Genomic DNA, 22,468 nt, shown 5'->3' on the forward strand with positions numbered 1-22,468 from the left:
GCACATGCGTGCGCTTTCCCGTGATAGCGCATACCCGCTGTTGCGTGCACCCGCTCGCACTCGGTATGCGTATTTACGGTAAAGAGTATGTAGTCGTAGCGTGCGACCCAATCGTTACATATTTTCACAATTAATGTAGTTTATAGATCATGGTCCCTTTGATAGATTCTGAAAGTTTGGTTAATATAGAATGTCCCTGAACGGAGGAATCCCTCTTTGTATTGTACGAAGGGTCTAACAGGAGTCATACAGCAGTGTTTGGTACCCATCGGAAGAGTATTTAAATAGCAATATTCCGGTGTTGGTTTGGAGCGTATTAATCGCTCGTGCGAATAGTTATGAACATAAGAAGTTTATGTTCATTTACTATTATTTGTTCTTACTTAGTCATGCGGCGGGAAAACCAGTATCCCACCCACCTGAGCAGTTGGAAACAGTCACAGCCCACCTGTATGAAACAACCTATGACCTTTTGTTATAGTGCGAAGCCGAATTCCTGTGTCCAATGGACGATAAGATTGTAGGGACCATTAGATTGCATTGTGTGTGGAGCATAAAAGACGGGCCTGTGGCATCCAGCTTACACTTCTCTTCAAACGGTTCTCATTGCTGATAATCGGGAAGCTGGATGTCCAGAGGCGCTTGCGATCGTTTCCCCTTGTGCGTAAGTTTTCTCCGTAATCATATTGTCTTGCTGTGAGCCATCTCTCTCTCTCTATCTTCTCTCTCTCTCTCTCCTCTCTCTCTCTCGTATATTCCTTTAAGTATATTGTATTGTATTATCTTTCCTGTGCAGCTATCTGGTTAGTTGGTTTATGTTATACTGTAGTGTATGCTTTGTACTGTGATTCTTTTTGCAAGTAATAGTCATAATACACATAATAGGTTTCGGACCCTAAGCCAGGTATCTGTGTATTCTTTATAGTGTTAAGTATTCTCTGAGCGTCGGTGACGCTCAAACAGCTTTGTAGTTAATCAGGTTACACCAGGTTGCACTTACACACTGTCTCCACACTAAGGTTTACTGTGTATTTCATTGCTAAAGGTATAGATATAAAGGTTTAACGTTGTGAGCGTCTGCATCGCTGGTGATCTCCTCGTGGTCCCGAGCGTACGCTACGCTATAGCGAATCATTACGATAGTCAACAGCCAATAGTCTGCCTGCCTGTGATCACTTGGCCGTGAGTGAACGTGACGCCTGAGCGTCTCGATCACGGCTAAGCGATCGATACGCAACTTGCGTACCCTTACGGTACTTCTTACGTAGATAGCGTACAGTGTTCTTAGACCTCATAAAGGGTTATATATACGATAAATATTTAGCTTTATCAGTACAAAATGGGACACCTGGGTGATTCTATAGTAAGATATTTAAATAGATCCTCACAGATGTATCCCTGCTCATTGCCTAGCTTCAAACACTGATCAGTTTTAGATTTGATCTTGGGTATAGGGTTTACATTCAACTTGCGATAAGTCACAACATCTGCTAGTTGTCGATTAATTTCTGCATCATAGTCAATCCAATTTTGGACAACGATAGCGCCGCCCTTATCTGCAGGGCGGATGACTATATTAGAGGAGTCTTTAAGTGTTTGTAAGGCTGTCCTTTCAGCAGAAGAAAGATTATCAAACATTTTTTTAGGAGGCGGGATTTCCGAATCCTGTTGTACCAGCCGTAAGAATGTTTTAATGCTAGGATTAGAGGATGGAAGATCAAATGTGGATTTTGGCCTAAAGTCTGACTTTACTTTATCGGTGGGCTTATTGGCAAAAAATTCTCGTAGGCGAAGCGAACGCCCAAATTTGTATTGGTCAATAGACCTTTTGAACGAATTAGTTATACAGGTAGGGGCAAACGATAAACCCCGGCCCAAAAGTTTGATTTCAGCTTCATTTAACTCAATACTTGATAGATTGAAAACATTATTTACTGTCGTCTCCTCCTCCCTCTTCTCCCGGTACCCCCCTCTCCTCGGGTGCGGTCGGTGCCGCTTCTTAACACCCTGGAGTGAATGGAAGATGTCACGCCTCCTCGATCTAAAAAACGAGTAGAATCACTCGTTTCCTCATAGTAATCAGTATCGGAGGTAGAGGCGGAGGAGATGAAGTCATGAGAAAAAGGTTGAGCTTTCCGTCTTACATATGGCCTCTTTTGACGTTCATTAGTGCTACTCCCTAGTAGCCAGCGATATACTGTATGATTTTGGTAGTCGCTGGTTACAGTGGACAATTTTTTCCGTTTAAAGGAGATTAGGTCACGTTTGTAATTATCTACCTGAGACAGTAATCGCTCAATCCAATTTTGGGTCTTGTCATTTTCCAGCACGGTGGTGTAGAGTTTGATACTAGTATCAGTGTCAGTTGATAATTTTTTAAATTCAATACCAACTTCCTCGACCACAAGGGTCATGAGGTCTAGCGAACACTTGTAAAGTACTCCACACCACCAGCTGCAGAAGACTGGATTGTTTCTACCCAATGTCGGAACATTGGAAATTTGAAAGCCTCGAGGAATCTGTTTTCGTCTGAGATATTCGGAGAGGTATTGACCGTGTAAGGTCAAATCCACCTCTCTTTGTTTATGTTTCAACACCTTATAAAATAAATCAATAGGGTAATATCAGCGCATTGACCTACTCACCCCCAGCATTGCAATTTCTATCCCTCCTTGTGCGTTTTTTCTCCCCTGTGAAACCCCAACATAATTAATCCTTATTTTCCTAGAATAAGTTGTGGGTAGCATCAGCATATACGTTTATCTAATTTTTCTATTGCATTGCTTATCCATAAATTGACTGTGTCCAAACTTGCATCATATTCTTGCATACTGTCTATATGTATTCACAGTCTGAGTATCAGTTACATTGTCATCTCCCCTTTTTTGGGCTCAATTACTGAGACTTGACTGTATCTGGTACTAGAAACATATTTGTTACATTACAGTCCTGATACTTTGTTATCTTTATCACTGTTGTGAAGAATCTGACCATAATCCATCTGATTTATCTACAGTCAGTATAGGTGCTTGTTAATCTCCATTATATACCATTAACTGGTAATAATTATTCAGAATAGTGAATTGATTTCTAATTGTCAGTAAGGGCATCCTTTGGCATGTTTATTTGCTCTCCACCTTTTATTTATTATTATATATATTTTTTTTATTCTTATCTATCTATTTTCGTGGACTCTCACCATTGATTCAGGGTTCACCCCTGTCTAACATTGGCAGCAGATCCATCTTTCTCCCTTATACTACTTATTTCATGAACTCTCATCAGTGATTCCAGAGTTTCTGCTGTCGTCCGTATCTCTCTACTACCATACCACACTGGAAACGCCCAAAGCCGTCTGATCTTGGAAGCTAATCAGTGTTGGGCTTGGTCAATACTCCAGTGGGCGACCCTTGAGGAAGACCCAGTGTAGTAGAGCTCATATTGGTCCATCATGCTCAGAGTCTAACACTGACAGCAGATTCACCTTGCTATCTTATCTCGCACTGTTTTTTCTCTTATCAAAATTGCAATCTTCAGTCTCCAACATCCCAGCCTTACAACTGTTTAATTTTGGATGAATACGGGGGCAATACATATTGGCAGCTTACGTGTCTTCAGAACAATTTATGTTAACTCCTTAAAGCACTCTTATTGCATTTTGGCAGTTGGTAACTTATTATGCTATTATCAGCATTTAATTGATATTAAATGAATTATTATCCAGTTAATTTTTCTTGTGTTATTAAGTATCAGCATTTACTTGCTAGTTACTTCCTTACATTATCTGATTGTTACCTTATTGACCACTGACTATTTTTATTCTATGATATTAATAAAAGTCATATTTTACATATATATTGAGATTTATCTGTAATATTTCATATATTATATCATTTTAAAGTAAATAGTGCGCCCACAAAAGAGTCTCTTTTTTTTCTCCATACTGTTGTTGTTAGCAGCCCCATTGACTCAGGGTGCACGACCAAATTATGATTAGAAAACCATGTTTTCTTTGGATCCTTCATTTTGGTAATACAAATTGATACTCTATACCCATTATACACCGGTACGGTACCCCTCCAAATATATGAATATGTAATTATATACTATCTAAGATGTTTTCATACACTGTAAATATTAATTTTTTTTATGTTTTTTTGTTTTTTGTTTTATTTAGTGTCTCATTGTTTAAGTTTGTTGTTTTTCATTCCCGTTGCTAACCCAGGTCCTTGAAAAATCATGAGGGGTCTATTGGACCAATCATCTCACTATACAACAACCAATTTTTTTATTTATGTCTAACAACATTTGATTTTTTGTCCATTATATATTGTCTTTAATTTGATAGACTTATTTTTTGGTTAGATGGATTTATTTGTACTTGGTACGAGGTTGGTGAGATCATTGGTCACCATGACCCTTAGGCTTTCTCTGCCCATGTGTTGTTTACCTATATAGTGTTATAGGATTGGTATTTTGATACTGAAACTTTCCCTGTGACTGACAGCTCTTTTGACCCCTCGTGAGTCTGCTGAGGGTTGATGTCACATCCGGTGGGGCGGAACCTTGCTATGATAAGTAATTTGATTATAGTTAGGACACTTTAAGTTTCCTCTCATTTCATCTTTGAAATAGTTGTCTGATAGCCCCATTTGCTTCTACCCCTTTGTTTTGGGGTTTGTATAGTTTTAGCGGCTTCTCCGCTCGGCGGCGCCGGGCCGCATCACTTCCGGTTAATGGAACGCATGTATTTCCGGTTGGTGGAACGCGGCGGCGCCGGGCCATGTCACTTCCGGTTAATGGAACGCATTTACTTCCGGTTGGTGGAACGCGGAAGCCACGCTCCCGGCGCGCAGCCAATTTAAATGTAATTTAAAGCGTTTTATACATGTATGATGTTCCATGTGTCCTATAATTGATCTGGCTAACAGACCACCTATTCTAGTATATTGGGTTATTGATCAGACCCGTTGGTTTTGTTTATTGCAGTGAGTATTCACTTTTGTAGTTGTAATAGACACTTCCTGTTTGAGTGCCTTAAATAGCCTTGCCTTGGCTTTATGCAGTATGCAGCTATCATTAGGCTCATGGCACCGGAGCTGTAAGTACTCTACCTCCACTGTTATTCGTGATGTGTGTTCTTTGAATGGTCTGTAAGTACTCTTTTCCTTTTTGGTTATATATGACAAGCTGATCTTAGCTGATTCAGTAATAGCTGCTAAATGTTGTCTCACATTGTACCAGGTATGACTTATATTAGGTTACTCGTCTTATACCTTTTTAGTTGTTTCCTATACCTCTGTTGCTTCTGGTTGGTTGTGTGACAGGCCATATGTTTGATTCCTATTACAGATGGTCCTATTTAAATGGAACCATACATCAGGTCATACTGATTTTGGTGTTTTACCCAGGTAATTTTCACCTGTTAGGTGTCTATGTACCTCGTTGAGGTATGAGGTGGGGGGGAGGTTTTCATTAATTATTGGAACATGGGCATATGATGCACTTTAAGCACGTCTAATACTGTCCAGTTGTATTCTCCTGTCATTTCTTGACTGTCAATAGGGCCTGGGAGGCACTGGTGGTGGTGATGGTGTAAGTGATTTGGTGTGTTTTCACACTATATTGATTTTAGCTGTTTTTAATGTTTATTGTTTAGATGTTTTGAAGTGCCTATCTTGATAAAGGTCCACATATGGACCGAAATGTTGATGATTGACGGCATCACTTTTGAACCTGATTAAACCAAGTTGACTCAACAAGTGGACTCAGAGACTGATTTTGGTGAGAGTGCACCTTCCACTTTGGTGGTAGTTGCGGTATATTGGTGGCCATCTATGGTCATTAGGAGCACCCGCATAATTATTTTTATGTATTAATGAGAGTGCAGGACATTCTGTGGATATTTCTGTTTGAACTGCTGCATTAAGCAGTTCCTACTTCCTAACACCCATCCTACATACTGGATCACACTTCTCCATACACAATCACCATTTCAATCGGGAATGATATATGTGTTGTCTGTCTAAACACTTGTATTGTTTTTGATATTTTATGTTCTTTAAGATTTATTTATTATTTCTTCTGCTGAAGTAGTGTTATGACACAAAGTGGGGTATACCTGCTGGATGACGGGCTGTTGGCACAAGCGGAAACTGGTATTGTCTCCTTTAAAGATGACGATACCGAGAAATTATTGTTTGATAAACTTGAATTTGAAGCGTTACCTGCTGAAATACAAAGTGAAGAATCTCGATCCTGTTGTATGGAATCTCCGTCACTGAAGGGGATGCCCGTGGTGGCCGTAGGGGAAAGCACCAAATGCAGGTAGCTGCCAAAGTCCCGTGTCTGTAAATGACATCGCGGTGTGAAGTCCTTCAACAGTGGATCCCTGTTGATAAAGAACGACAGGTGCGGCTAAGCTGGAGGGATGTGCGGCGCAGACGGGAGTCTGTGTCCTCGTACGGCAGTCAGTCTCTGGAGTGGAGAGTGGACAGCCGCAGGTGATCGGTAAAGTACATGCAGCCGCACGGATCGGGTGAGAGCGGGTGCTGCAGGCAGATGAGAGATGGACACCCCAGCGTCAGAAACAGTCTCGGTGGATATGCAGGATGATTCAGCAGGGCTGGAAGGACGCAGGGCAGCGGCAGGTGTCAATGGATGTGCGGCACTTCAGAAAGGCAGTCGGTGGAAGAACTGAAGATGCGTTTCACCCGTTAGACGGGCTTGATCACTTCCTGTCACAGAGAGATTCCATACAACAGGATCGAGATTCTTCACTGCGGGTAATATCAGCGCATTGACCTACTCACCCCCAGCATTGCAATTTCTATCCCTTCTTGTGCGTTTTTTCTCCCCTGTGAAACCCCAACATAATTAATCCTTATTTTCCTAGAATAAGTTGTGGGTAGCATCAGCCTATACGTTTATCTAATTTTTCTATTGCATTGCTTATCCATAAATTGACTGTGTCCAAACTTGCATCATATTCTTGCAGACTGTCTATATGTATTCACAGTCTGAGTATCAGTTACATTGTCATCTCCCCTTTTTTGGGCTCAATTACTGAGACTTGACTGTATCTGGTACTAGAAACATATTTGTTACATTACAGTCCTGATACTTTGTTATCTTTATCACTGTTGTGAAGAATCTGACCATAATCCATCTGATTTATCTACAGTCAGTATAGGTGCTTGTTAATCTCCATTATATACCATTAACTGGTAATAATTATTCAGAATAGTGAATTGATTTCTAATTGTCAGTAAGGGCATCCTTTGGCGTGTTTATTTGCTCTCCACCTTCTATTTATTATTATATATTTTTTATTCTTATCTATCTATTTTCGTGGTCTCTCACCATTGATTCAGGGTTCACCCCTGTCTAACATTGGCAGCAGATCCATCTTTCTCCCTTATACTACTTATTTCGTGAACTCTCATCAGTGATTCCAGAGTTTCTGCTGTCGTCCGTATCTCTCTACTACCATACCACACTGGAAACGCCCAAAGCCGTCTGATCTTGGAAGCTAATCAGTGTTGGGTATGGTCTGTACTCCAGTGGGCGACCCTTGAGGAAGACCCAGTGTAGTAGAGCTCATATTGGTCCATCATGCTCAGAGTCTAACACTGACAGCAGATTCACCTTGCTATCTTATCTCGCACTGTTTTTTCTCTTATCAAAATTGCAATCTTCAGTCTCCAACATCCCAGCCTTACAACTGTTTAATTTTGGATGAATACGGGGGCAATACATATTGGCAGCTTACGTGTCTTCAGAACAATTTATGTTAACTCCTTAAAGCACTCTTATTGCATTTTGGCAGTTGGTAACTTATTATGCTATTATCAGCATTTAATTGATATTAATTGAATTATTATCCAGTTAATTTTTCTTGTGTTATTAAATATCAGCATTTACTTGCTAGTTACTTCCTTACATTATCTGATTGTTACCTTATTGACCACTGACTATTTTTATTCTATGATATTAATAAAAGTTATATTTTACATCTATATTGAGATTTATCTGTAATATTTCATATATTATATCATTTAAAAGTAAAGAGTGCGCCCACAAAAGAGTCTCTTTTCTTCTCCATACTGTTGTAAATACATATTCATACTGATGCGCCATACATTTAATCAAGTTAAAAAATAACAAAATAGGACAATCCAAAGTAACACCTACAAAAAAATGTTAAGTGGATTAGCCTCGTTGAGGCCTCTTGGAGCTACCGTATTAAGTTTATGAATCCAGAAACTTTCCCTGTGTTTTAGAGTTAATGTTCGATCCCCACCTAATTGAGGGGGGAGAACCCAATCAATGAGTTGACATTTGAGAGTTGCTACTTGGTGTCTTGCAGACACAAAGTGTCGTGCCACCGGTTTATCAGAGGTGCCTGAAAGCAGGGCCGTGTGGATGGACGAACGGTGGTTAGCCATTCGATCACGGAAGGAGCGCGTCGTCAGTCCGACGTAACACAGCCCACAAGGGCATTTTAGGAGGTAAACAACATAATCCAGTCGACAATGGAGATGATATTTGATGGGGCTCTTTTTCCCTGTATGGGGATGGTAAAGAACAGGGCCAGTTATCATCGATCTACACGTGGTACATCCCCCACACGAGAAACACCTCGGCTTGGCCTACATTAGGTGGATATTAGATTTATTTTGTTCAGGAAAAGTGGTCGGCCTCATCAGTAACTGTTTTAAATTAGCACCACGCCTATAGGCCACCATTGGTGCTGGGGCCCTAGCAAAGGGCAAATGATTGTCAGATGCTATTATGGGCCAATGTCTCCGCAGTGCCTTTCTAGTGACATTTGAAGTACTGTCGAACTGGGTGGAAAAGATCATACAATTCTCAGTAACCGCGCTTTTAACCTATTACCCATTAAAAATATTATTTGCTTTCTTTAAGCACCTTTCGAGTACCGCTCTGGAATACCCTCATTCCAAAAAGCGGGTGGTTATTTCAGCACATTGTAGGTCTTTGAGTGTAGCGGTGGAATTGATCCTCATTGCTCGGAGATATTGTGATATTGGTAAACCCTCTTTTAATGCAGGGGGATGATGACTATTTGCATGTAAGGTCAAATTGCGGTCCGTGGGTTTACGGAACATGGTGGTATCAAGATGATTCCCATTTTTTATAATATTGACGTCCAGGAAGTTAATGGTCGTAGCTGACACTGAATAAGTGAATTTTATAGGACTATCAAGTGAGTTAAGTTGACTCACCATGTTAGTGAATTCAAATTCAGAACCTTCCCAGAGCAAAAAAATGTCATCAATAAACCTTTTAAAAAAAGGTATATGATGCCCATAACGCGGCCCATTATGAGTGTTCTCATAATGGGCCATGAAAAGGTTCGCGTACGATGGGGCCAGGTTTATATATGTATAAAAAGAAGCTGGCACTCGTTCACAAACAAAAGGTAGTTGCCTGGCTGCCCTCCTAAAATACATCTTGCAACGTATAGAAATAGCAGGTAGAAGGCGGCACTCCAAGGTCTTAATAATCACTGAAAAAGATAGGTCCTGAACACCATAAGCTGCAGTAACATTTCAGTTTATTAACTAAACTTTCGTCAGACCAAAAGAACAATAAAACAGATCATACCTTTATAGAAGAACACCCAGTGCCTCCATCAGCGTGTGTCTCGTGCAGGGAGCCCGTCCGGTGACATCACAATCCTGCGACGTGCGCCTCACATCGCTGCACCCGGTCCGGCTGTAACTATGGAAACAATGTGAACGTGACTAATAGAGAAAGCCTTATCATGGGGTGAAAGAGCAGATGTAAACAGAAGCTCAGAGTGTGGAACTTTCCTGTAGCTAGCCGAATCTAAAAAAAGCTGAAAAATGCATGATGAACTGTGTGCCTTACGGGCACTAAAACAGTAGCGCTGGTTAATGAAACGCTGGCATGACAGGAATGTTGCACAGATCGAGTTGAGGGAACAATAATGTCAGCGGTGTCATGGACAATAAAAAGACATGTGTCAAACAAATGAAGCCTCTAGATCACACTGAAATAGATCCTAGGGGAAGAGAGATATCATGCAAGAACAGATAGTAAGAATGTTTCTCTTACGTCCTAGAGGATGCTGGGGACTCCGTAAGGACCATGGGGATAGACGAGCATGGGCACTTTAAGAAAGACTTTAGATCCTGGGTGTGCAGTGGCTCCTCCCTCTATGCCCCTCCTCCAGACCTCAGTTTGATACTGTGCCCAGTGGAGACTGGGTGCTTTTCAGAGAGCTCTCCTGAGCTTTCTGACAGAAAGTATATTTGTTAGGTTTTTTATTTTCAGGGAGCCTGCTGGCAACAGACTCCCTGCATCGAGGGACTGATGGGAAAGAAGCAGGCCTACTTCTGTGAGTTACAAGGCTCTGCTTCTTAGGCTACTGGACACCATTAGCTCCAGAGGGAGTCAGAACACAGGTCTCACCCTGGAGTTCGTTCCGGAGCCACGCCGCCGTCCTCCTCACAGAGCCGGAAGATAGAAGCTGGGTGAGTATGAGAAGAAAAGAAGACTTCAGAGGCGGCAGAAGACTTCATGATCTTCACTGAGGTAACGCACAGCACTGCAGCTGTGCGCCATTGCTCCCATACACCTCACAAACGGCAGTCACTGTAAGGGTGCAGGGCGCAGGGGGGGCGCCCTGGGCAGCAATATAAACCTCTTATTTGGCAAAAGAGAGCATATATACAGCTGGACACTGTATATATGCATGAGCCCCCACCAATTTTACACTTTTAGCGGGACTGATGCCCGCCGCCGAGGGGGCGGGGCTTCTTCTCAGCACTCACCAGTGCCATGTTTTTCTCCACAGCACCGCTGAGAGGAGGCTCCCCGGACTCTCCCCTGCTTATACCACGGTAGAAGAGAGGGTTTTAAAGAAGAGGTGGGGGCACATAATTCGGCGCAAATAATAATAACAGCGCTACTGAGTAAACATAAAATTGCTGTGTTTTTTCCTGGGTCATATAGCGCTGGGGTGTGTGCTGGCATACTCTCTCTCTCTGTCTCTCCAAAGGGCCTTGTGGGGGAACTGTCTTCAGAAGAGCATTCCCTGAGTGTGTGGTGTGTTGGTATGTGTGTGTCGACATGTCTGAGGTAAAAGGCTCTCCTGAGGAGGAGATGGAGAAAATGTGTGTGTGTGTGTGTGGTGTCTCCGTCGACAACGCCGACACCTGATTGGATATGTGAAATTAAGTGCTAAGGTAAATTTATTGCACAAAAGATTAGAGAACAGACAGGGGGGTTTATTTACTAAGATTCGTATATTTCAGAATCATGTTCAAGTTCAATCGCGACTGACATCGACAGTGTAAACTTGCAACTTTTTGAATTGATTACGACTCATTTACTAAGCGTTCGTATTCGTATTTTTTCTATCTTCCGATGTCGATGTCATTCGTGCTTTTCTGCTGTTGATTGCGGCCGCGTTTGCTATTTCGCGGCCGCGTTGGGGTTTTTTTTTTACGACTGCGTCACAAGTCTGTTACGGCAGTGATTTGGAATTTGCTGCCGCGTTTTGACTTCTAAGTTTCGTTTACGTCACGCGGCCGTGATTGGTTGTATTCGTAAAGGAGGAGTGTCTGTGCATGTTACTATAAAAACGCCCCAAACACTCCGCACCTCGTGGGTTTAGCTAGTGGAGAGGAGAGAGGAAGGTGTATTTGGAGTTGGTGAGTTTGGTGGAGTTTTTGGTGGATTTGGAGAGGAGTTTGGTGATTGTTGAGTGCTGTACTGTGTGTGTTAGGAGTCTTGTGAACTTTGTAGTATTGTTTTTTCCCAGTTTGTAAACTTTTTTGTCCTTGTTTTATTATTTCAGTCTTTTGTCATTGTTTGTGAGTGAGTGAGCGTGTGTTGGCTGTGTGGTGTGTAGTAGGAGTAGTGGAGGAGTGTGTTTTGTGTTTTCATTTTTCAGTGTTTTATGTTGTTTGTCATGTCCGACTCAGAGGTCAGTGTGGTGGCGGAGGTTAGTGAGGTGGAGGCTGGTAGTGAGGTGGAGGCTGGTAGTGAGGTGGAGGCTCGTAGTGAGGTGGAGGCTGGTAGTGAGGTGGAGGGGGGTAGTGAGAGGGAGGAGGTTAGTGAGGAGGAGGAGGAGGGGGTGCCTGTTGCTGGATTTTCCAGTGATAGTGATGGTGTTGTGGCTCCGCAGCCACGCACCACTACCAAGACTGGCAGGAATATAAAGTTCAGCTATGCTGAAAACATGGCGTTGGTACGTGAGCTGATGAAGCACCATCGCCAATTGTTTGGTCAGGATGCTGCCAGGGTGTCCTCCCGCAGGAAGTCTGCCCTGTGGGGGCAAGTTATACTTGCTGTAAATAGTGAGGGTGTGGTGAGGCGGACAGAGGACACGTGCCGCAAGCATTTTTACGATATTAAGCGGCGTGTCAAGGCCAAGATGGCCAAAGAGTCCAAATCTGCACGTAGAACCGGAGGTGGGCCACCTTTACGTGTAAGCTATCGGGACTGGGAGGAGCCTGTGCGGGCATTGATTCCTGGCGAGGTGGTGTCTGCTACTCATGTCCGGGATTCGGACCGACCCACGCAGGATGGTAAGTTTGTTTTGTATTATTGTTCTTAAAATGTGTGTTCAATTTCTTTAATGTAATTTTTAAAGTTTTAAGGATGTTTTTTTTGGCAAAAAACAGATTGCATGCCTATGCTCCCTTAAGGTGTGTTTGTGTTTTGAATGTGTTTTTTTCTCCTTGCTTTTTTTTTGTGGTTTTTTTAATAACAAAAACATGTGCAGTTTTTTTAAAAGTTTTTTTTTTTTTTTTTGGTGCAATTTTTTGCGATAATGCTTGAACATGTGTAGACAAAAGATAGATTGAAAAGTAACTTGCGCCCTAGCTTCAGCTCGGCAGATCCCCAAAAAGGAGCACCACTCCTCTACAGATACAATACAAACAGAAAGAGGCGATCTCCCAGCGATGCTATGTGTAATTTTCTGATCCGTATGTGTTCCTGTTCCTCAGATAAAGAACACAATATAAAATATATCCATTAACATGTGCTGATGCTTCAATAAATTTCTAAAGTCACTCCTCTTAGTGACTGACCTGGGTTAAATAAGATGCATTCACATAACGGTTTCTTTAATACTGCATACAATCGGCCACCATCAGCTTATCTACACCAGGCTTACCTTTATGATAAGCCCTATGTGCGCTGAAAGGTATCTTTTCCAGTCTCTGTGTCTGGACCTTTGTTTCCTCCACTCAAATGGATCCAAATGACAGCGAATAGTGATAAAATATGTATTTATTTAAAAAATATAAAATTACCCACCAACATTGTGGGAATAATAAAAAGTTTGAACAATAAACAAAACACTGCACAATGTACCCAATATATAAGACCAAAAGACCACTTCCAATGGTACCGGTAGGATGGATAGGGGTAAATGTTCTTAATACTTTGAAAGTGAAGAAAAGATTACCCACAAAATGCCGCCAACCACCGTGGAAGGGTCTGGTCCAGGGTCCCCTTGTAGTAAACCAACGCGTTTCGGATAAAGCTGGTGTAGATAAGCTGATGGTGGCCGATTGTATGCAGTATTAAAGAAACCGTTATGTGAATGCATCTTATTTAACCCAGGTCAGTCACTAAGAGGAGTGACTTTAGAAATTTATTGAAGCATCAGCACATGTTAATGGATATATTTTATATTGTGTTCTTTATCTGAGGAACAGGAACACATACGGATCAGAAAATTACACATAGCATCGCTGGGAGATCGCCTCTTTCTGTTTGTATTTGGCTTGAACATGTGTGTTTGTTTAAAATCCTCAAAATGTATTTGTTTTAAGTAAAAACTTAAAAGCGGGGCAATTTTTAAAACATTAAATTATTTTAAAATTGGCAAGTACTGAATCTCTGCAATATCTGAGTCCAAAATCTTTTAGGTATAAACTTTATTGTGTGCCACATCAAGTACATTTTGATATTCAACTAAAAATCATGAATATAGAAGCTCTTAAGCTTAATTTTTTTTTGGAAACCAAACCAAATAGATGCTTACAGTACATTAATGGTTTTCACTGGTTCATTTGACAAAAAACATGGTAATAATGTTGGGGTCACTTTTTCCACAGTCACACAGACCAGCCGCCCAGACAGGCCTCAGACCAGTCAGGATGATGGCGGTATTGCAGGTAAGTCTTCACTGTAGTCACATATTCTGAAAACACATAGAAGTACAAAATAATAATGTTAAATTTTGCACCTAGGTTCTGCTTCTGGAAGCCGACCTCCTGTAAGGCGCCCATCACAGGGCTTGGGCCACTTACCCAGGAGGCCAACTAAGACACGGCGTCTTGGCTCTGATTCTGCACCTCCATCATCCCCACCCAGGCGAAGACTATCGGCAGTGTCACCCCAGCCACCACTGGCACTATTGGCGAGTTCGCAGAGTGATGAGCCCAGATCACCTCAGTTATCTGGTGAGTAAAAACAGAAATTAAACACATAAGCAATAATATACACAGTACACTTAAGATGTTGTTAGTTGGTTTGGAGTTTACATGTTTTCCTCAACAACCAATGTGATGTAACGTCTTCAATTGCTCAAGGTGCTTTAATAAAAATAGATAAGGTCTTAGTGGATGGTCTAGACAACCTATTTGTATGAAAAGAACAGATTTGAGTATACATTAAGCACACACACGTTCACATTTTTCAAAAATATGAAGACAAATAAATTTTGGACCAAAAAAAAAAACCCATTAGAGTGTTCACACATCGCCCCTGTCCAGTATGTAGATGGCTTACTTGCTCAGCTCCTCTGGACTATACAGGTAAGTAGTCTATATCGTGGTGAGGGGAGGGAATCTAACAGTGTAATGTTGTGGAGGGAAGTTAGTTAGGTGAGGAATATTTATTATCCTTTATTTATATGGCGCCACAAGGGTTCCGCAGCGCCCGATTACAGAGTACAGATGCATATAAAAAATAGGAAAACAGTGACTTACAGTTGAATACAATATAGGACAAGTACAGGGCAGCTAAGCATAACTACACCAGTAAACATAGAGATAAGTTCCAGGTGGTCAAAAAACTGTGGGATCTGGGTGGTTGAGGATTATTAAAGTAAGAAAAGTATAAGCACATGAGGGAAGAGGGCCCTACTCGTGAGAGCTTACATTCTAAGGGGAGGGGTAGACAGACAGGGATGACACAGATGGGGTACATAGAGAGCGTGGAACAGAGGGTTATGTTGAGATTTGGCTACGTTTGGTAAAGAAATGGGTCTTAAGAGCCCGTTTGAAGTTTTGTAGAGAGGTGGAGAGTCTGAGGGGGAGAGGTAAAGAATTCCAGAGAAATGGAGCAGCACGTGAAAAATCTTGGAGATAGGAGTGGGAGGAAGTAATCAGAAGACAGGAGAGACGGCGTGCATTAGCAGAGCGAAGAGGACGGGTGGGAGAGTAAAGGGAGATAAGGTCAGAGATGTAGATGGGAGAGGAGTGGGTGAGTGCTTTGTAAGTGAGTGTGAGAAGTTTGAATTGGATTCTGAAAGGGAAGGGAAGCCAGTGGAGGGCCTGTAGGAGGGGGGAGGTAGACGTAGTGCGTTTGGTGAGGAAGATGAGCCGGGCAGCAGCATTGAGGATAGATTGGAGTGGAGAGAGGTGATTGTCAGGGAGGCCAGTTAAGAGGAGATTACAGTAGTCCAGTCTGGAAATAATCAGTGAGTGAATAATGATCTTAGTGGCATCCTGTGTGAGAAAAGGTCTGATTCTAGAAATGTTTTTGAGATGAAAATGACAGGTTTGTGAGAGGTGCTGAATGTGTGGTTTGAAGGAGAGGGAGGAGTCAAGGATTACGCCAAGACAGCGTACTTGGGGGCTAGGGGAGATAGTTGTGCCATCAATGGATAATGAGATTGTGGGAGGTGAGGCTGTGCGGGAGGGTGGGAAGATGATCAGCTCAGTCTTAGACATGTTGAGTTTAAGAAAGCGCTGAGACATCCAGGAAGAGATAGCAGAAAGACAGTTTGAGGTACGAGTGAGGAGAGCCGTGGAGAGATCAGGGGAGGAGAGGTAGATTTGAGTGTCATCAGCATAGAGGTGATATTGGAAGTTAAAAGAACTAATGAGTTCACCTAAAGAGGACGTATAGAGAGAGAAAAGGAGAGGACCAAGAACAGAGCCTTGGGGGACACCAACAGTTAGTGGAAGTGGGGGGGAGGTAGCATCATGAGAGGAGACAGAGAAGGAACGATCAGAGAGGTAGGAGGACAGCCAGGAGAGGGCAGTATCACGCAGACCAAGAGAGTGAAGGATTTGCAGAAGGAGAGGATGGTCCACAGTGTCAAAAGCAGCAGAGAGGTCAAGAAGAATAAGCAGAGAGTAGTGGCCCTTAGATTTGGCTGCATGGAGGTCATTGCAGACTTTTGTGAGGGCAGTTTCAGTGGAGTGGAGAGAACGGAAACCAGACTGGAATGGGTCAAGCAGTGAGTGAGAGGAAAGAAAGGCAGTGAGGCGATTATAGACAATACGCTCAAGAAGTTTGGAGGCAAAGGGGAGGAGAGAGATGGGTCGATAGTTGGAGAGACTGTTAGGATCAAGGGTAGGTTTTTTAAGAATAGGGGAGACAAGAGCATGCTTGAAGGCAGAGGGGACAGTGCCTGATGAAAGGGAGAGATTGAGAAGGTGGGCAAGATGGGAACAGGCAGAAGGGGAGAGGTAACGGAGGAGGTGGGAGGGGATAGGGTCGAGCGGGGAGGTTGTGGGGGGGGAGGAACGGATGAGGGCCATGACTTCCTCGCCAGATACATGGGAGAAAGATGTCAGAGTTGGTAAGAGGGAAGGGGAGGGGTGGCAAGGGATGGGTGGTGGCTGGTTGCTGGTCTGGTGGGAAGTGATATCCTGACGTATGGAGTCAATCTTGGATGTGAAATAAGTGGCAAAGTCAAGAGCAGACAATGAGGAAGGGAGAGGAGGTGGTGGTGGGCAGAGGAGGGAGTTAACAGTGGCAAAGAGGCGCCGGGGGTTGTAAGACTGTGTAGAAATGAGGATTTTGAAGTATGATTGTTTAGCAAGGGAAAGGGCAGTACTGAAGGATGAGAGCATGAATTTGAAATGGAGGAAGTCTGCTTTAGAGCGTGATTTCCTCCACTGTCGCTCGGCAGTACGTGAGCATTTTTGTAGGTATCTGGTGCATTTGGTGTGCCAGGGTTGAGGTGTTGATCTGCGAGGGTGAATAGTGGTTGGCGGAGCAACAGAGTCAAGGGCAGAAGTAAGAGATGCATTGTATAGGGATGTGGCTTGTTCAAGGCATGTGAGAGAGAGAAGAGGAGAGAGAAGGGAGTCAAACAGGGAGGACAGGGATGAGGTGTCAATAGCCTCAATGTTACGCTTCGTGATGGTAGCCTTAGGAGGGAGAGATGGGGAAGCAGAGATAGATAAGTTGAAAGAGAGCAAATGGTGGTCAGAGAGGGGAAAAGGGGAATTGGAGAAATCAGAAATATCACAGCGGTGAGTGAAAACCAGATCCAGTGAGCTCCCGTTCACATGGGAGGGTGAGGTGGTCCACTGGGAGAGACCAAGTGAAGAGGTGAGGTTAAGGAGTTTAGAGGCAGGTGATTTTGTGGGGTTATCGATAGGGATGTTGAAATCACCTAGAATAATGGAGGGAATGTCAGAAGAGAGGAAGTGAGGTAGCCAGGAAGCAAAGTTGTCAAGGAATTTGGAGGAAATGCCAGGTGGACGGTAAATTACAGCAACTCGAAGATTAGTTGGTTGGTAGAGGCGTAATGCATGGACCTCAAATGTAGAGAATGTAAGAGAAGGTTCTGGAGGTATAAGTTGGTATGTGTAGCTTGAGGGTAAAAGGATCCCAACACCACCCCCATGGCGACCCCCGGGTCGGGGTGTGTGTGAGAATGTGAGGCCCCCAGCAGAGAGAGCAGCAGGAGAAGTGGTGTCATGAGGAGTAATCCAGGTTTCTGTAATGGCCAGGAGGTGCAGGGAGTTGGAAATGAAAAGGTCATGAGTGGGGGTCAGTTTGTTGCAAATAGATCGGGCATTCCAGAGTGCACAAGATAGGGGGTATGAGTTTGTGGGAGAGATGTGAATGAGATTATCAGGATTGCTGTAGCGTTGAGGTAGGAGTAATTTGGAAGGAGAAGATAAAGAGGGTGTGATGATGGTGCTGGGGCCTTGGCTAGGAAGGGAGACTGCATGCGTGAAACAGGGAGGGAGTGCAGTTTGATACTGGTGGAGGAGAGGTGAGGAGACAGGCAGAGGAGGGAAAGAGTAGGGTTGAGCGGTGGGGTATAAGTGGTGTGAAGGGGCAGAAGTGAATTGCAATGGGGAAACAGAAGAGGGGTAGGGAGGCAGACAGAGGAGAGGAGGGAGGATGAGATGTAGGAGACTGTGAGAGAGGGATAGAGGTGGTAACAGGGGACAGAATAAAGGAATAGAAGGACAATGAGTAAGGGGGGTTGCCAGCCTGGCCATAGTGTGGATGGTGTGTAAACTGGTAGTGTAATGAGAATAGGGGGAGGAGTGGTGGCTGTATGAGAGAGCAGTGAAGTTTGCAGAAAGAAATACGATTTGCAAGTAATTAAAATGATATTAATATCTACAGATTACCAGTAAATCAAATATTTGTTGATGTTAGATGGAAAATTATACAGTGTTGGCAAACCACAAGTCAGTGTTATTTCATCAAATATGCTTCTCAATTAAACATTTGTTTTCCAGGTATTTGCAGGGTCAGAGTAAAAGTTGTATTGCAGGTTTTTTGCAGAAAGTGAATGTTTAGTGTCCGGGTAAGTGAGGTTTGGAGAATAATAGGTGTGTACATACATTTGTAGCTGCAGTCCAAGGTTTGGTGGATTGTGTTGATTTGCTTTTGTTTGGAGTTTCCATGCAGTTTCCGTCCAGTTAAAGTCCAGTATAAGTGCCAGACGAATCCCTTAGAGATTTTCTCCCTTTGAGATCTTTCTCCACACAATGATTCAGCTACGCTAAAATCAGCTAAACTACACACCAATATAAAGCCCAAACATGTGTATGTAAGCACATTGATTGATTGGACCCTCCCCTAGCCCATCACCCATTTGGGGCAATAAAACTTAAACAAACAAATAATGTGTAGGAATGAAACCATTACACATTCCCCAAATAACTACAAATAAAACTTGGATAAATCTGCTAATATTTAATACACTAGTGACTAGACATACCTATGGCTAAGCATTCAGGATATTCCTATGTGATAATTAGCAGACTCGGTACAGCTTGCTGGGTATTGTTGTTCCACTAGACATACCTACAAATTAGGAATATGCTAATTTGCCAATGTTTGCGCCTGTGTTGGTTTTTTTATCAAAAAATGTTATCAATTTTTAACGTTGCAAAAAACAAGAGCTACTAATGCAAAAATGTTGTTTTAGGAATGTATTAATGTGTTGCATTAGCCTTGACAAATTCAAAAAATTACAACATTGCATGGTGCCTACCCCATACAGAGCACAACTTGATGTCCGCCGAGGACCAGCAGGGACCAGAACAACAGCCATCCTTCACACTGCAATTAACAGCTGTGGATCCAAGCATGCCAATCCAGTTGCAGGATATACCCCAACCATCCAGCAGTCCCCAACTGGCACAAGCTCCGCCCCCAAGCCAAATTCCTGACGATTTTTGGGCAAGTTGGACAAGCCAACAGGCCCAAAGCAATGCCACCCTGACCCAACATACACAACACCTTGCCAGTCTGCCCCATCATCTACCGCGTATTAGTCGCAACTCGGGCAAACTAATAGTACAAGTAGGGAGAATGGCTACCTCTATGGAGCAAATTAGGGCAGAAAACAGCCAAATGAATGCTAATTTATCCCGCATTATAGATGAACAACAGCGACATCAGCAGGCACTAGTTCAGATAATTCAACACAATCAAGTGGTGAATGAGGCCTTATCCAGGATTGTAGCCAGCCACACTGCTACAAACACTCAGCTGATTGCCAGTTTAAATAATCTGAGCAGCAATATTGCTATGATGGGTGCTCAGCAAGTTACCTCCAGCTCGGGAACCACGACCCCTGTTCAAACGCCAGTAACCTCCCCTGTCCGGCGTTCATCAAGAGCACGTGCCAGTGAGCCAGCACCCAGCACACACAAACGAAAAAAATAACATAAAACTTTTTGTGCAAATAAATAAAAGAATTTGTTAAAAAAACACATTCCTGTGTCCGTCTCCAAAATTTAAGAAGCTGGTCTGTATGTATGTAGTTATGTTTTTCAAGGGTAATGACTGTAAATGTTTTGTTAGCATCAACTAAGCACAATGGACACACCACTATAAACAACAAACAGTAAGTAACAGAACACACAATAGAAAGTAGAGCAAAGTGTTTAGTGAAGGATAATTACAGCATAATAAAACTTACCTGTAAAATATCGCAGGATCACTTCTTGACGTACCTGCCTCCCTACAATTGTACTCACACTGTCACCAGATGGATCTAACTCCTCTGCTTGCTGACTGCTTTCTCCCTCACCATGTGCCAGATGTTGACTTAAACACAGATTATGGAGAAAACAGCAGCAGAACACAATTCGAGTCACCTTTGAGGGACTATACAACAAAAGGCCACCAGATTTATCAAGACACCGAAAACGTGACTTCAGCACCCCAAAACATCTTTCTATCACATTCCGCGTAGCCTTATGTGCATGATTATAACTGTGTTCAGCAGGAGAATCAGGTAGGGACAATGGAGTAAGGAGCCAAGAGTAGCAGCCGTAACCCCCATCACCTGAAAAACATATATAGTCAACATTAGGACATATGTTAGATTATTCTCTCACCTCCTCCAAAATCTAGGCTGTGGTTAAAAGACATACACACATAACATTTTCAACATACCCAACAGCCAGCCATCAGGCATTTGTCCCTCCTCAAATTTATCGAAGAGCGATGACTGACTGAGGATGAAGGAGTCATGGCAGGCACCAGGGTAACCTGCAACAACACTCATAATTTTTAAGTTTGCATCACAGACCACCTGGACATTAGTTGATTGATCCATATGCCTATTAGTATATATAGACTGGCGGCCCTTAGGTGATCTCAGCTGAACGTGTGTGCAATCTATGGCCCCCAGCACATTGGGCATGCCAGCAAGCTCATAGAAAGCTACCCTGACAGCACTCCACTCCGACTCCTCAGTAGGGAAGCAGATTGAGGCTTTAATGTGTGGCTCCAACACATCCAAAACCTGAGTGGACATTAAATAAGCTAAGGTGAGTGTCATGTTAGGTATTCTCTACAATACTGTGGTGTTTCAACTTACACAAGCAACACTTAGCCATAACCGCATATGTATTTTTAGACTCACCTGCATCAAATATTTTGAAAAGGTGGGCTGTGAGATCCCAATGACGTCGCCTGCCACAGCCTGGAAGCTCCCAGTAGCCATAAAGTGTAACACAGCCAGGAGTTTGTGTAGGCCTGAGACAGAGCGAGAGCGTGCTGTCTCAGGGTCTATGCCCAGTTTGACAAGGTCATACAGGTGAAAAATGTTGTTTCTATTTAGGCGGAACATCTGTTTGACCCTATCATCGGACAATGCATTTAGGTTTAAACGACCTCTAAAAAAACGAGGCTGGCGCAGCCTCCGCGGTACCTGGACAACCTGTTGGCCATGTTCACTTACCTGGTCCTGATTCCTGGAAGCCTCATGGAGCAGTCTAACGTATCCCACAGCCAACAAAAATCCATTGCCACACACCACAGCAGCCATTTCAGAGTGAGAGTAGTTCAGAATGTGCCTGAAACACTTTTATAGGCCCAAAAAAACAGGTGTGAGTAATGGATAATTCAGTTCACATGTAAACGCGGTTTTCAAAGGCTGGCGCGTTTTTTTTTAGGAAAAAAATGCGAATCGTAATTTTTCGCGGCCGCGAAACCATTTTCGCGGCAGCAAATACAATTACGAATGGTTAGTAAATGACCGAGATTCACATCTAAACAGGCGTAATTTGACCGATGGTGTATTCATTCGTAATTTTTCACTTGGACAAGGAAAAAAATACGAATGGCCTCATCACTGCCGTGATTACTGTTTAGTAAATGACCGAGATGCCACTTAGAAGAAAAAACGCCATCACGGTCAAAATCGGGAGCTTAGTAAATATACCCCAGGGAATCTACCCATGTCTGTTCCTATGTCGCAGAGACCTTAAGAGTCTCACAACGTTCACTATCCAAAATAATAGACACTGATATCGACACGGAGTCTGACTCCAGTGTCGACTACGATAATGCAAAGTACAGCCAAAACTGGCAGAAAAGTATTCAATATATGATTATTGTAATAAAAGATGTTTTGCATATCACTGATGACTCATCTGTCCCTGACACGAGGGTACACATGTTTAAGGGGAAGAAAGCTGAGGTAAATTTCCCTCCTCTCAGGAAGAAAAAG

General features: G+C 42.9%; 1 long non-coding RNA gene and 2 pseudogenes across 1 annotated transcript in view; 2 read left to right on the forward strand and 1 right to left on the reverse strand.

The window, feature by feature from the left end:
• LOC134947859 (uncharacterized) overlaps positions 1-22,468 on the reverse strand; it is a 138,777-nt gene that overhangs the window by 14,840 nt on the left and 101,469 nt on the right. Inside the window, exon 4 of the long non-coding RNA XR_010182823.1 lies at positions 9,631-9,747. This is a non-coding gene — a long non-coding RNA (uncharacterized LOC134947859). The remainder of the gene's footprint in view (positions 1-9,630; positions 9,748-22,468) is intronic.
• On the forward strand, positions 3,318-3,436 carry LOC134952160 (5S ribosomal RNA; annotated as a pseudogene).
• On the forward strand, positions 7,481-7,599 carry LOC134950031 (5S ribosomal RNA; annotated as a pseudogene).

The sequence above is a fragment of the Pseudophryne corroboree genome, chromosome 8, assembly GCF_028390025.1.
Source record: "Pseudophryne corroboree isolate aPseCor3 chromosome 8, aPseCor3.hap2, whole genome shotgun sequence".
Lineage (NCBI taxonomy): Eukaryota > Metazoa > Chordata > Amphibia > Anura > Myobatrachidae > Pseudophryne > Pseudophryne corroboree.